Source organism: Globicephala melas, chromosome 2 (assembly GCF_963455315.2).
Source record: "Globicephala melas chromosome 2, mGloMel1.2, whole genome shotgun sequence".
NCBI lineage: Eukaryota > Metazoa > Chordata > Mammalia > Artiodactyla > Delphinidae > Globicephala > Globicephala melas.
In genome coordinates this window covers 135,677,196-135,690,787 of record NC_083315.2, presented here as the reverse complement: position 1 = coordinate 135,690,787, position 13,592 = coordinate 135,677,196, and the positions used below count along the sequence as shown (strand labels likewise).

The 13,592-nt window shown below is 36.6% G+C and overlaps 1 protein-coding gene and 1 non-coding gene across 5 annotated transcripts in view; one reads left to right on the top strand and one right to left on the bottom strand.

The window, feature by feature from the left end:
* Positions 1-13,592, bottom strand: part of DAAM1 (dishevelled associated activator of morphogenesis 1) — a 223,745-nt gene that overhangs the window by 155,939 nt on the left and 54,214 nt on the right. The window lies entirely within an intron of this gene.
* Positions 9,784-9,890, top strand: LOC115852483 (U6 spliceosomal RNA). The gene has a single exon (XR_004039162.1). It is a non-coding gene; the product is annotated as a U6 spliceosomal RNA (small nuclear RNA).

Sequence of the window (13,592 nt, the reverse complement as noted above, 5' to 3'; positions counted from 1 at the left end):
GCTTTCTCTAGTTGCGGCAAGCAGGGGCCACTCTTCTTTGCGATACGCAGGCCTCTCACTATCGCGGCCTCTATTGTTGCGGAGCACAGGCTCCAGACGCGCAGCCTCAGTAGTTGTGGCTCACGGGCCTAGTTGCTCCGCAGCATGTGGGATCTTCCCAGACCAGGGTTCGAACCCGTGTCCCCTGCATTGGCAGGCAGATTCTCAACCACTGCGCCACCAGGGAAGCCCCCACCCAAAACTTTTATAAGAAGAATTAACAGGGAATGGCTAATCAGAAAATGACAGAGCAGTCTTTTATATATATATATTTTAAACTAAATTTATTTACTTATTTATTTTTATTTTTGGCTGCGTTGGGTCTTTGTTGCTACACATGGGCTTTCTCTAGTTGCGGCGAGTGGGGGCTACTCTTCGTGGACGTGCGCGGGCTTCTCACTGGGTGGCTTCTCTTGTTGCAGAGCACGGGCTCTGGCGCATGGGCTCTAGGCGCACAGGCTTCAGTAGTTGTAGCACTCGGGCTCAGTAGTTGTGGCTCGTGGGCTCTAGAACGCAGGCCCAGTAGTTGTGGCGCACAGGTTTAGTTGCTCCGCGGCATGTGGGATCTTCCTGGAGCAGGGCTTGAACCCGTGTCCCCTGCATTGGCAGGTGGATTCTTAACCACTGCACCACCACGGAAGCCCTATATTTTTAAACATTAACTATCGATAGAAAAGTATGTTTGAATAATTTTAGCCTAGAATTTTATCGGCCACAGAATAAAAGATTTTATAAACTCTATTCTGTTTCATATTAAAGATATTTCACAAGATTTTGCCATTGCAAATCAATAAAACATGATAGAAAATTAAGACAAAACATCTCATAGTCCATTTTACATTAGAGGTGTCATTTGTCCACAGAATGTGCAAGTGAAGGGTCTGATTCTTTACTTAGAAAGGCTTTGGTACTCTTGGAAATTCTGTTCCATCAGTCAATTTATAATGAATCAAAACACTTGTGATCTGAATGGTGCCTAGGAACTAACTAATGAGCTGGGGAGAAATATCCTTTTCTAGGCTAGGACGTCATGAATTGATGTTTCAAGGAGGAGAATGCAAAAGTGACCTTCTCCCCTAGATCTTAGTCCTTACTCCAGAGAATCCTTTCATAATAACCTCTATACCACTGGGTCAAACCATGTTTCCCAAACAAACACACAGGGACTACCTGCCAACACTTGCCTTACCAGAAAGCTCCATAGAATGTGTTGTGCATTTTGTTCGTTTGTTACTTCTTGAACAAAGATGGACAGCCACAGTGCCTCAAAGCAGAGTTCCAGAAAAAATATGTCAACAGAACCATAATAATTCTGAATAGGTGGTCTTCTCTAAAATGTGCTGGGATGTACTAGGAAACACAGCGTTACATTCTATCACGGGTTACCATAACTATCTAAAATTAGTTTCAAAACACAAACCTCTCTCTCAATGCTTGGAAGAGAATTTTTTTTTTCTGTTTAAATTAAAACAAACCTAAAGTGCTTAAATGTAGGAGAAAAGCCACATTCCCACAATACTGATTTATGATATATCGACATGAAGACAATCAGACTGTGATGAGTAGAGCATTATTGTAACATTAGGTGCTGTACAGGCAATGCCTTAAATATTTTAGCTAAGCAGCTGAGTATCTGTTTTGCGACACCATATATAAACAAAAAGAACTGGGTATAACATTTCTTTAATCGCATAAACCATTCTAATGTAAACTTCTGCCTCCCTCCTCATAATATTTGGATTATTTCATTGTTCTACCTCCTATTCTTCCAAACATCTTCAGTCCAATGGAAAAACTACATATCATCTCCCTTGTTCTCTCTGCCTTCAGAAAAGCCTTCTGTATTAGTCTCACTATCAGCAGAAAAACCACTTACAGTAAGAAACCACTGAGCCAAACTCCAGGAACTGCAAATTGGCCACAAAATGGCAGGAGTTGACCTAAGGTTTCCCTTCAGATAATGAGGAAAGGGCTTGTTAACATAATTAATTATGCAAATCTGTAGCCAGAGACAGTTAATCACAGAGAAATACTTCAGGTCACTTTAAAATGCGCCTTGAGATCTCTTAAGTTTTCTGCTAAGGGGTTCCATGATTATTTATACATTTGTGTAAAGTCCTTGTGGCTTCATATTTGCATTGCTAATTAATCTCTTTTATGATCTCTTCAAAACACTGGGATTTAAATAGAAAATGGGCAAATAGACCATTTGAGAAAGGAAAAACACAAATGGCCTAGAGAAAAAAGTTCTGTTTAACAAATTTTTTAACTACAAATTAAAATACAATATGATAGCATTTGTCAGTTGTTACAGATAATTGTAAGATAATGATATTCACAGCATAGACATGAAATGAAAGACACTTTAATATCTTGATTCAGCATCAACCGGCAAAACCTTTCTTGAGGACAATTTGGCGGTACTTAATAAAAAACTTTAAAATTATATACCTTTTGACCCATTTATTTCATTTCTAAGAAATATGTCCTAAGAAAATAATCTGAAAAAGAAAAAATAGTTCATAATAGTTTTTAATGGGAAGACATTAGGAAAATGATAACCCTATACTGCACATAAAATGGATATAAATGCTGTCATCTAAGAAGTTTACTGAAAATTTTAATAACCTCACACCCATTAGGACAGCGATTCAAAAAAGAAACAAAACAGAAAATAAATATTGCAAGGATGTGCACTTTTGTTGGTGGGAATGTAAAATGGTAGAGCTGCTAGGGAAGAGAGAACTACCATATGATTCAGGCCCTGGGTATATCCCACCTCTGGGTATATATCCAAAAAAATTGAAACATGGTCTCAAAGTGATATTTTCACACCCATGGTCATAGCAGCATTATTAACAATAGCCAAAAGTTGGAAGCAATAAATAAATGTTTCAATTCTGATTTCCAATATGATTTGTATATTAAACAAATTTCGTTGGAGTCTTCAATATTATTATTAATAGGGTCAAAATGTCCTGAAATGGAAAAGTTTGAGAATGTGCTGGGCCAGACTATTTCACAACTCTGTAGGGGTAGGAATTAACTTGTAAAAAAACACACAGTAATGTAACGGCTTTTATCTATAAGGAAGCAAATGGATTTTGTCTGGCAGAGATAAAATTGATTTATGTAAATGTATGAAAGAAAATATTACATTGTATAGCCCTTTAGGATATTAATCAGTTTTGTATCCACTAGCAAATTTATTCCAGCATTTCTGATTGTGGCTGTTTGGATGGATTGATAGACAGACAGACAGACATATATATGCTCTTCAAATTCTCATTTGAACTGGTCTTGACAGCTTACTGATTCCTTCACTAATTAATAAGTTAAATAAAAATTGTTGACATGTTTATTTTATAATTGTGAGAATCTTACTTTTTAAACTCTTTGAAAATTATTCTTTTAACATTAACTATCTACAAACAGATCAGTTTCTGCATTACAGGCCATAAGACTAACGAAACCAGAGAGTTTAATAATTAATAACCTTCTAAAACAGAAAGCACCAGGCCCAGATGGGTTCACTGGTAAATTCTACCAAATATTTAAGGAAAAAATTATACCAGTTCTCTACAATCTCTTTCAGAGGATATAAGCAGAGGGAATACTTCCTAACTCTTTTTATGAGACCAGCATTACACTAATAGCAAAACCAAAGATATTTAAAAAAAGATAACTACAGACCAATATTGCTCATGAACATAAATGCAAAAATCCTCAACAAAATATTAGCAGACTGAATCCAACATGTATAAAGAATTATACACCAAAAGGAAGTGGGATTTATCCCAGGTAAGCAAATCACATGATAATATCAATAGATGCAGGAAAAGTATTTGACAAAATTCAACACTCATGCATGATAAAAACTTGCAGTGAACGAGGGATAGGAGAACTTTCTCAACTTGGTAAAAACTACCTACAAAAAAACAGTCTGCAAGATATAAGGTTAATAATAAAAGTAAATTGCTTTCCTATATACCAAAAATGAAGGAGTGGAAAGTGAAATTAAAAACAACACTATTTACATTAGCATCCCAAAAATGAAATACTTAGGTATTCATGTACAAAAAATGTACAAGATCTATATGGGGAAACTACAAAACTCTAGTGAATGAAATGAGAGAAGAATTAAATAAATGGAGAGATACTCCATGTTCATGGATAACACTCAATATTGTCAAGATGTCAGTTCTTCCCAACTTGCCACACCCATTTGTTTACATATTGTCTGTGGCTGCTTTTCCTACAATGATAGAGTTGAATAGTTGACAGGGTCAGCATGGCCTACAAAGCCTAAAGTATTTACTATCTGGCCTTTTACAGAAAAATTTTGTATGCCCCATTCTAAGTTATGCTCTTAATTAAGCTTTTACTTTTCTCAACCAAATACTATTTTTCCTCCAAAATAAAATTTAAACTAGACAGCCTCTTCTACTTTCCTTCAATGGCAGTCTTATAAAATTGTTCTCTTAAAACAATATTGTTACATGTTTTTAAATAGAATATTCCAATGGTTAGGATTTAAAATATACATCACCTTCTTTGAGGTCAAAGGACTTGTCTTTGGAGAGCCTACAGATATGAAATAACTAGCAAAGTCCTATTAAAGAAAAGCAGTTATTTCATGATCTTCACAATTTAAAAATCTGGTTATTCAATTAAGAAAATGGGAATACGAACATACATATCAATAATTACCTTAAATGTAAATGGACTAAATGCTCCCACCAAAAGACACAGATTGGCTGAATGGATACAAAAACAAGACCCATATATTTGCTGTCTACAAGAGACCACTTCAGACATAGAGACACATATAGACTGAAAGTAAGGGGATGGAAAAAGATATGTCATGCAAATGGAAACCACAAGAAAGCTGGAGTAGCAATTCTCATATCAGACAAACTAGACTTTAAAATAAAGACTATTAGAAGAGACAAAGAAGGACACTACATAATGATCAAGGGATTGATCCAAGGAGAAGATATATAACAATTGTAAATATTTATGCACCCAACATTGGAGCACCTCAATACATAAGGCAAATACTAACAGCCATAAAAGGGGAAATCGACAGTAACACATTCATAGTAGGGGACTTTAACACCCCACTTTCACCAATAGACAGATCATCCAAAATGAAAATAAATAAGGAAACACAAGCTTTAAATGATACATTAAACAAGATGGGCTTAATTGATATTTATAGGACATTCCATCCCAAAATAACAGAATACACATTTTTCTCAACTGCTCATGGAACATTCTCCAGGATAGATCATATCTTGGGTCACAAATCAAGCCTTGCTAAATTTAAGAAAATTGAAATTGTATCAAATATCTTTTCTGACCACAATGCTATGCGACTAGATATCAATTACAGGAAAAGATCTGTAAAAAATACAAACACATGGAGGCTAAACAATACACTACTTAATAACCAAGTGATCACTGAAGAAATCAAAGAGGAAATCAAAAAATACCTAGAAACAAATGACAATGGAGACACAACGACCCAAAATCTATGGGATGCAGCAAAAGCAGTTCTAAGAGGGAAGTTTATAGCAATACAATCCTACCTTAAGAAACAGGAAACATCTCGAATAAACAACCTAACCTTGCACCTCAAGTAATTAGAGAAAGAAGAACAAAAAAACCCCAAAGTTAGCAGAAGGAAAGAAATCATAAAAATCAGATCAGAAATAAACGAAAAAGAAATGAAGGAAACGATAGCAAAGATCAATAAAACTAAAAGGTGGTTCTTTGAGAAGATAAGCAAAATTGATAAACCATTAGCCAGACTCATCAAGATAAAAAGGGAGAAGACTCAAATCAATAGAATTAGAAATGAAAAAGGAGAAGTAACAACTGACACTGCAGAAATACAAAAGATCATGAGCGATTACTACAAGCAACTCTATGCCAATAAAATGGACAACCTGGAAGAAATGGACAAATTCTTAGAAATGCACAACCTGCCAAGACTGAATCAGGAAGAAACAGAAAATATGAACAGACCAATCACAAGCACTGAAATTGAAACTGTGATTAAAAATCTTCCAACAAACAAAAGCCCAGAACCAGATGGCTTCACAGGCGAATTCTATCATTTAGAGAAGAGCTAACACCTATCCTTCTCAAATTCTTCCAAAATATAGCAGAGGGAGGAACACTCCCAAACTCATTCTACGAGGCCACCGTCACCCTGATACCAAAACCAGACAAGGATGTCACAAAGAAAGAAAACTACGGGCCAATATCACTGATGAACACAGATGCAAAAATCCTCAACAAAATACTAGCAAACAGAATCCAACAGCACATTAAAAGGATCATACACCATGATCAAGTGGGGTTTATCCCAGGAATGCAAGGATTCTTCAATATACGCAAATCAATCAACGTGATACACCATATTAACAAATTGAAGGAGAAAAACCATATGATCATCTCAACAGATGCAGAGAAAGCTTTCGACAAAATTCAACACCCACTTATGATAAAAACCCTCCAGAAAGTAGACATAGAGGGAACTTTCCTCAACATAATAAAGGCCATATATGACAAACCCACAGCCAACGTCATCCTCAATGGTGAGAAACTGAAAGCATTTCCACTAAGATCAGGAACAAGACAAGGTTGCCCACTCTCACCACTCTTATTCAATATAGTTTTGGAAGTTTTAGCCACAGCAACCAGAGAAGGAAAAGAAAGAAAAGGAATCCAAATCGGAAAAGAAGTAAAGCTGTCACTGTTTGCAGATGACATGATACTATACATAGAGAATCCTAAAGATGCTACCAGAAAACTACTAGAGCTAATCAATGAATTTGGTAAAGTAGCAGGATACAAAATTAATGCACAGAAATCTCGTGCATTCCTATACACTAATGATGAAAAATCTGAAAGTGAAATCAAGAAAACACTCCCATTTACCACTGCAACAAAAAGAATAAAATATCTAGGAATAAACCTACCTAAGGAGACAAAGACCTGTATGCAGAAAATTATAAGATACTGATGAAAGAAATTAAAGATGATACAAATAGATGGAGAGATATACCATGTTCTTGGATTGGAAGAATCAACATTGTGAAAATGACTCTACTACCCAAAGCAATCTACAGATTCAATGCAATCCCTATCAAACTACCACTGGCATTTTTCACAGAACTAGAACAAAAAATTTCACAATTTGTATGGAAACACCAAAGACCCCGAATAGCCAAAGCAATCTTGAGAACGAAAAACGGAGCTGGAGGAGTCAGGCTCCCTACTTCAGACTATACTACAAAGATACAGTAATCAAGACAGTATCGTACTGGCACAAAAACAGAAAGATAGATCAATGGAACAGGATAGAAAGCCCAGAGATAAACCCATGCACATATGGACACCTTATCTTTGATAATGGAGGCAGGAATGTACAGTGGAGAAAAGACAGCCTCTTCAATAAGTGGTGCTGGGAAAACTGGACAGGTACATGTAAAAGTATGAGATTAGATCATTCCCTAACACCATACACAAAAATAAGCTCAGGGCTTCCCTGGTGGCGCAGTGGTTGAGAGTCCGCCTGCCTATGCAGGGGACACGGGTTCGTGCCCCGGTCTGGGAAGATCCCACATGCCGTGGAGCGTCTGGGCCCATGAGCCATGGCTGCTGAGCCTGTGTGTCCAGAGCCTGTGCTCCACAACGGGAGAGGCCACAACAGTGAGAGAGGCCCACGTACAGCAAAAAAAAAAAAAAAAAAAAAAAAAGCTCAAAATGGATTAAAGACCTAAATGTAAGGCCAGAAACTACCAAACTCTTAGAGGATAACATAGGCAGAACACTCTATGACATACATCACAGCAAGATCCTTTTTGACCCACCTCCAAGAGAAATGGAAATAAAAGCAAAAATAAACAAATGGGACCTAATGAAACTTAAAAGCTTTTGCACAGCAAAGGAAACCATAAACAAGATGAAAAGACAGCCCTCAGAATGGGAGAAAATATTTGCAAATGAAGCAACTGACAAAGGATTAATCTCCAAAATTTATAAGCAGCTCATGCAGCTCAATAACAAAAAAACAAACAACCCAATCCAAAAATGGGCAGAAGACCTAAATAGATATTTCTCCAAAGAAGATATACAGACTGCCAACAAACACATGAAAGAATGCTCATCATCATTAATCATTAGAGAAATGCAAATCAAAACTACAATGAGATATCATCTCACACCAGTCAGAACGGCCATCATCAAAAAATCTAGAAACAATAAATGCTGGAGAGGGTGTGGAGTAAAGGGAACCCTCTTGCACTGTTGGTGGGAATGTAAATTGATACAGCCACTGTGGAGAACAGTATGGCGGTTCCTTAAAAAATTACAAATAGAACTACCATATGACCCAGCAATCCCACTACTGGGCATATACCCTGAGAAAAACCATAATTCAAAAAGAGTCATGTACCAAAATGTTCATTGCAGCTCTATTTTCAATAGCCCAGAGATGGAAACAACCTAAGTGTCCATCATTGGATGAATGGATAAAGAAGATGTGGCATATATATACAATGGAATATTACTCAGCCATAAAAAGAAATGAAATTGAGCTATTTGTAATGAGGTGGATAGACCTAGAGTCTGTCATACAGAGTGAAGTAAGTCAGAAAGAGAAAGACAAATACGGTATGCTAACACATATATATGGAATTTAAGAAAAAAAATGTCATGAAGAACCTAGGGGTTAGACAGGAATAAAGACTTGAGGATATGGGGAGGGGAAAGGTAAGCTGTGACAAAGTGAGAGAGAGGCATGGACATGTATACACTACCAAACGTAAGGTAGATAGCTAGTGGGAAGCAGCCACATAGCACAGGGAGATCAGCTCGGTGCTTTGTGACCGCCTGGAGGGGTGGGATAGGGAGGGTGGGAGGGAGGGAGACGCAAGAGGGAAGAGATATGGGAACATATGTATATGTATAACTGATTCACTTTGTTATAAAGTAGAAACTAACACACCATTGTAAAGCAATTATACTCCAATAAAGATGTAAAAATAATAATAATAAAATAAATAAAAAAATAAAAATCTGGTTATTTTCCAAAACTAACACTGAAATACCTTCCTCCTCAAAAAAAATTTTTTTTTCCTTTTATGGAAGCTAAAACTCTACTTAACAAAAACACTTAGGCTGAAGGACTAAACAAATCCAAGTATCACTTAATGAATCTGTATATGGTATATTTTTCACAAGAATTTAAACTGCACTAATTCACTCACTTTAAGTATATAACACTTAGACTGCTCTCAATAACAGGAATCTGAAAAACCTAACATACTTGCTCTACTCCCAAATATATCTCTAAATATCTATACACACATGTATCTAGTAAACTATATCTACACATTCTGTTTACCAAATAAGCTTTTCTACCTCTAGTGACCAGATAGGTCCATGGCATCAATTACTTTCATCTTAACAAATTTAAAGGAAAAAGGGGAAACAGAGATATTGTACCATGAGGGCCAGACTGAAGGAAATGTTATAGGACAAATAATCCAGTTCTTTTCACAAGTAAGTTTCAAGGAAAAATACTACATGGGATTTAACGAGGCTTAACGGACATTAAAAAAAAATTCAGTGTATGAACCTTATTGGAATTCTCAGTTGAACACTTTTTAAAAAATCAACAGTAAATTTGAAAATTGATGAAATGTTTGGTAATTTTAAAGAAATAATACAGTGCTCGCTTTGGCAGCACGTATACTAAAATTGGAACGATACAGAGAAGATTAGCATGGCCCCTGTGCAAGAATGACACGCAAGTTCGTGAAGCGTTCCATATTTTTAAATGGCTGTGCAGTTCTCTAGGCATCAATTTTAAAGATTATAACTTCACTTTATCACAATCAAACTTCTCAGACATACTTAAAACTATTTGTGGATATTCTTTTCTGTTTAATTTGTATGTGTTCATTCATGTAGTAGTGCTACAATGTTTGAATTGTAGTGGCTTTATAGTAAGTTATATAGCTGCATGCTAATTAACAGATACTCAACTTCTAATAAAATGTATTACTTGTAAAAAAAAAGAAATAATACAAATTATTTTAGGTATGATAATAACATTTCAGTTATGTTTTTAAAGAGAGTCCTGATTTTTTTGGACATAAACTAAATACTAAAATATTTACAGATGAGATTATAAAATGTCTCGAATTTACTTCAAAATAAGCCCAGAGTTGATGGAAAGTAGTTGGCAGAAGAAATGAAAGATTAGTCATGAACTGATAACTGGTGAAGCTGTGGGTATATGGAGGATTCTCATATTAGCTATATTAGTCATTCTATGTGCTTGTGTGTAGGAACTTTTAATAACAAAACTTTTTTTTAATCTTCATTTTCACTCTACTTGAAAAAAGAAAAGCAGGAATGGAAAGCAATAAATCTGAGGGGGAGGTATCTTAAAAAGACAGAGGGCGTCCTGAAGCATACTTGTGAAGTATCATCCATTTTGGGATTTTGGATTTTTCACCTTAATAATCATCAGCAGTATATTAGCATAATTTCTGTTATCTGATATGAAAGGCAGAACTTTAAATGATGCCCCATAACCTTTTGAGGGTGAGTGGAACCTATGAATATGATGAGCTATCACTCTTGTGATTATGTTATATTATATGGTCAAAGGGAGATTATCTTGGGTGGGCCTGACCAAATCTGATGAGACCTTAAAATCACCCACTTCTCTGGCTGATTGAAGAAGACGCCTAGAAGAAGAAATCAAACATCCTAGAAGAAACCAAACATCCTTGTGTGAACTTCCAGTGTAGGCCCATGTGGCATAAAATGTAGGTTGCCCCTAGGAGCTAAAAGCAGTCTCTGGCCAACAGCTAGGAGTATTCAGTCCTATAGTCACAAGGCAATAAATTCTGCCAACAACCAGAGAGCTTGGAGGAATCCTCTGAACCCCAGATGAGAACTGCAGCCTTGGCTGACCCGTGAGTTTTGCCCTGGAGACACCCTGAGCAGAGAGCCTAGCCACAGCATGCCCAGACTCCTGACCTGGTGGTGTTTTAAGCCGCTAAATTTGTGGTAATTCATTATGCAGCAATAAAACTAATATGTCTGGAAAAGCACCTTATACCCAAATAGGACCTCAAAGTCTACCTCTACACGAGTTTATGATCCCAGTGGCACCAAGTGAGTAGCTAAACATTCAGCAACTTAACATTTAATGCAGTATTTCTCAAAGGATCATGAATCCAAATTTGAGAAACCTTGAGCTACATAATCCCTTATAAATGAAATATTCTTTGTCCAAAACACACGGTTAGCTTTACAGGCAAGTTATATACCTGAGTGCTTTTTACAGTGTGAAGTCTTCTACAGGAGAAAAATCCTACAAAATAATCAAATGGAGCAAGTTTAAAGCAAATTGTGACTAAGCCAAACATATCACCAAAACCTTAGCTTATCATCACATCAGGTATAAAACAGTGCAAAGCTTTCTATCCTTTAATGCCCTAGCTCACAATTAGGAGGTATGAGAAGAATATGAGCCTGATTCCATTACAACAAAATTCCATTATAACAAAGTTTCCCATGGCTCAGGTGGTCCTGAGGAATTATCACAACTACACTTTGTCCATGTTATACATCTATTTATTTAAAGAAAACATTGAGACGTACATGAAGAAAAGAAATAGAAAAGTAAGTCAAAGATATTATCCCCAAGGTCTAAAATTCTGTTTCCAAGGTTTTACTTAGTCTGATTCTTTTTAGCCTTCTTTTTTTGGGGGGGAATAATAGCTTTGTTTCAACATAATTCATACACCATAAAATTCATTCATTTAAAATGTATAGTTTAGGGGGTTTTAGTGTACTTACAAACTGGTAACCATTATAAGTAATTTTAGAACATTTTCATCATCCTTAAAAAAAAAAAAAAACCCGTATTCTGCTTTTTTTTGTTTTTAGCTGTCATTCTTTCTTTAACACCATGTCATGCTAACAAATTTTTCTCTAGTACTAGAAAACACTGGCCATCTGAGACTCAAAATCAGCATTTAGGGGAGAAAAGAGCTGAGGGTAAAAGATTTGATCTGCAGGAATAACAGATATTGGAACAATTGATTTGGGATTGTAGAGCATTGCTTCCTATAAGTGATGCTGGGAACATTCCTTTGAAAACGTGGACATGATCCAAATAAGCAAAACATGAAATTACTTGCCAGTGAAAAGCAAAGACTCTTTCACTGGGGAGAGTCTTCACCTATTGCACAATGTAATTTGTTTATTTCAGAAGCTAAAGACAGAGGATAATCTGAGCTTTATTTAGTAAAACAAGAGTTCTATATTCCAAAGGGAAAAATCTGGAATTTAAAACAGCATTCTGATATGCTCACACCCAGTATCAAAACATTCTTCACCTGCCAAGTGAATAAACAAATGATGCTTTAAGGTGTCACTTCCATAGCTTATGAGATAGTCCATAAAATGCTCAATATAATATTTTCCCCTTAACTTAGTTATTCACTTGCCTCTGATACGCTTGATAGAAATTTGGATCTAATCTGATTATTCTAAGTAAAATCCAAGTAAACGGAGCCATTTTATTGTGTTTCCCACCTTTGGTAGTTATAACTCGAGACTTTGAAATCCTCCATGATGGCCCATGGCATAGGCCAAGTTAGGAAATTTGCAACAAACCAATCTGCCTCATGTTTACGAAGCCAGAGATGAGTCTGATCGGAAACTCACTCTGAGTGACAAGGCAAGTTTGAGTGCTGCCAAAGCCCAAGTTTTTGAGTCAACTTTTACAGACATTCTTTTTTGAGGGAGAGAAAAAAAGGGGGACATCAGTCTGCTGCTAATCCTTTTCAGAGTTCTTCCCTCACTGCTGATTTGAGATAAACTGTCATTTTTAAAGGCAAATGCCTTTTTCTTTTTTTTTAAGCATTTTGGCGTTTGATAATAACAACAGAGATGATCTTTTCTTTCCCCAAAGCCTCATCTTCTTTATCCACAGATAACTTTACTGACCTACCAACACAGGCTATGGGCTTCAAAGTTGTTTTCCCACTAGTGCTGGTGGGCTTGCCCTGACCCAGCGTCAGTGTCTCACAGAGTCCCCTGTTGTGACCAAGGACATGTCCTTAAACTATGCCTGGCCTCCCAGGCAGTGGTCATGGAAACATGGAGAAGTGACCCTGAAGAGACTAATCCACTGACCTTCACTTTGCTCTAACCAACTACCCAAATAAATAAAAACAGCAGGATAGCTTGGTCTCCCAGATGAATTCCAATTTATCCCTAAATATCCAAGCCTGGTCCAATGTTTAAAATTCCCAGGCCATCCAAAATCTGTCACCCGGCTTTCAACTGGGCCCAATTTTGCTCCCCAGGGGACATTTGGCAATGTCTGGAGACATTTTGGTTGTCACAGCTGGGGGAAACTTTGCTACTAGCATCTAGAGGGTAGAGGCCCAGGATGCTAATGAATATCATACATGCACAGCACAATCCCCAACAACAAAGGACCATCCCAC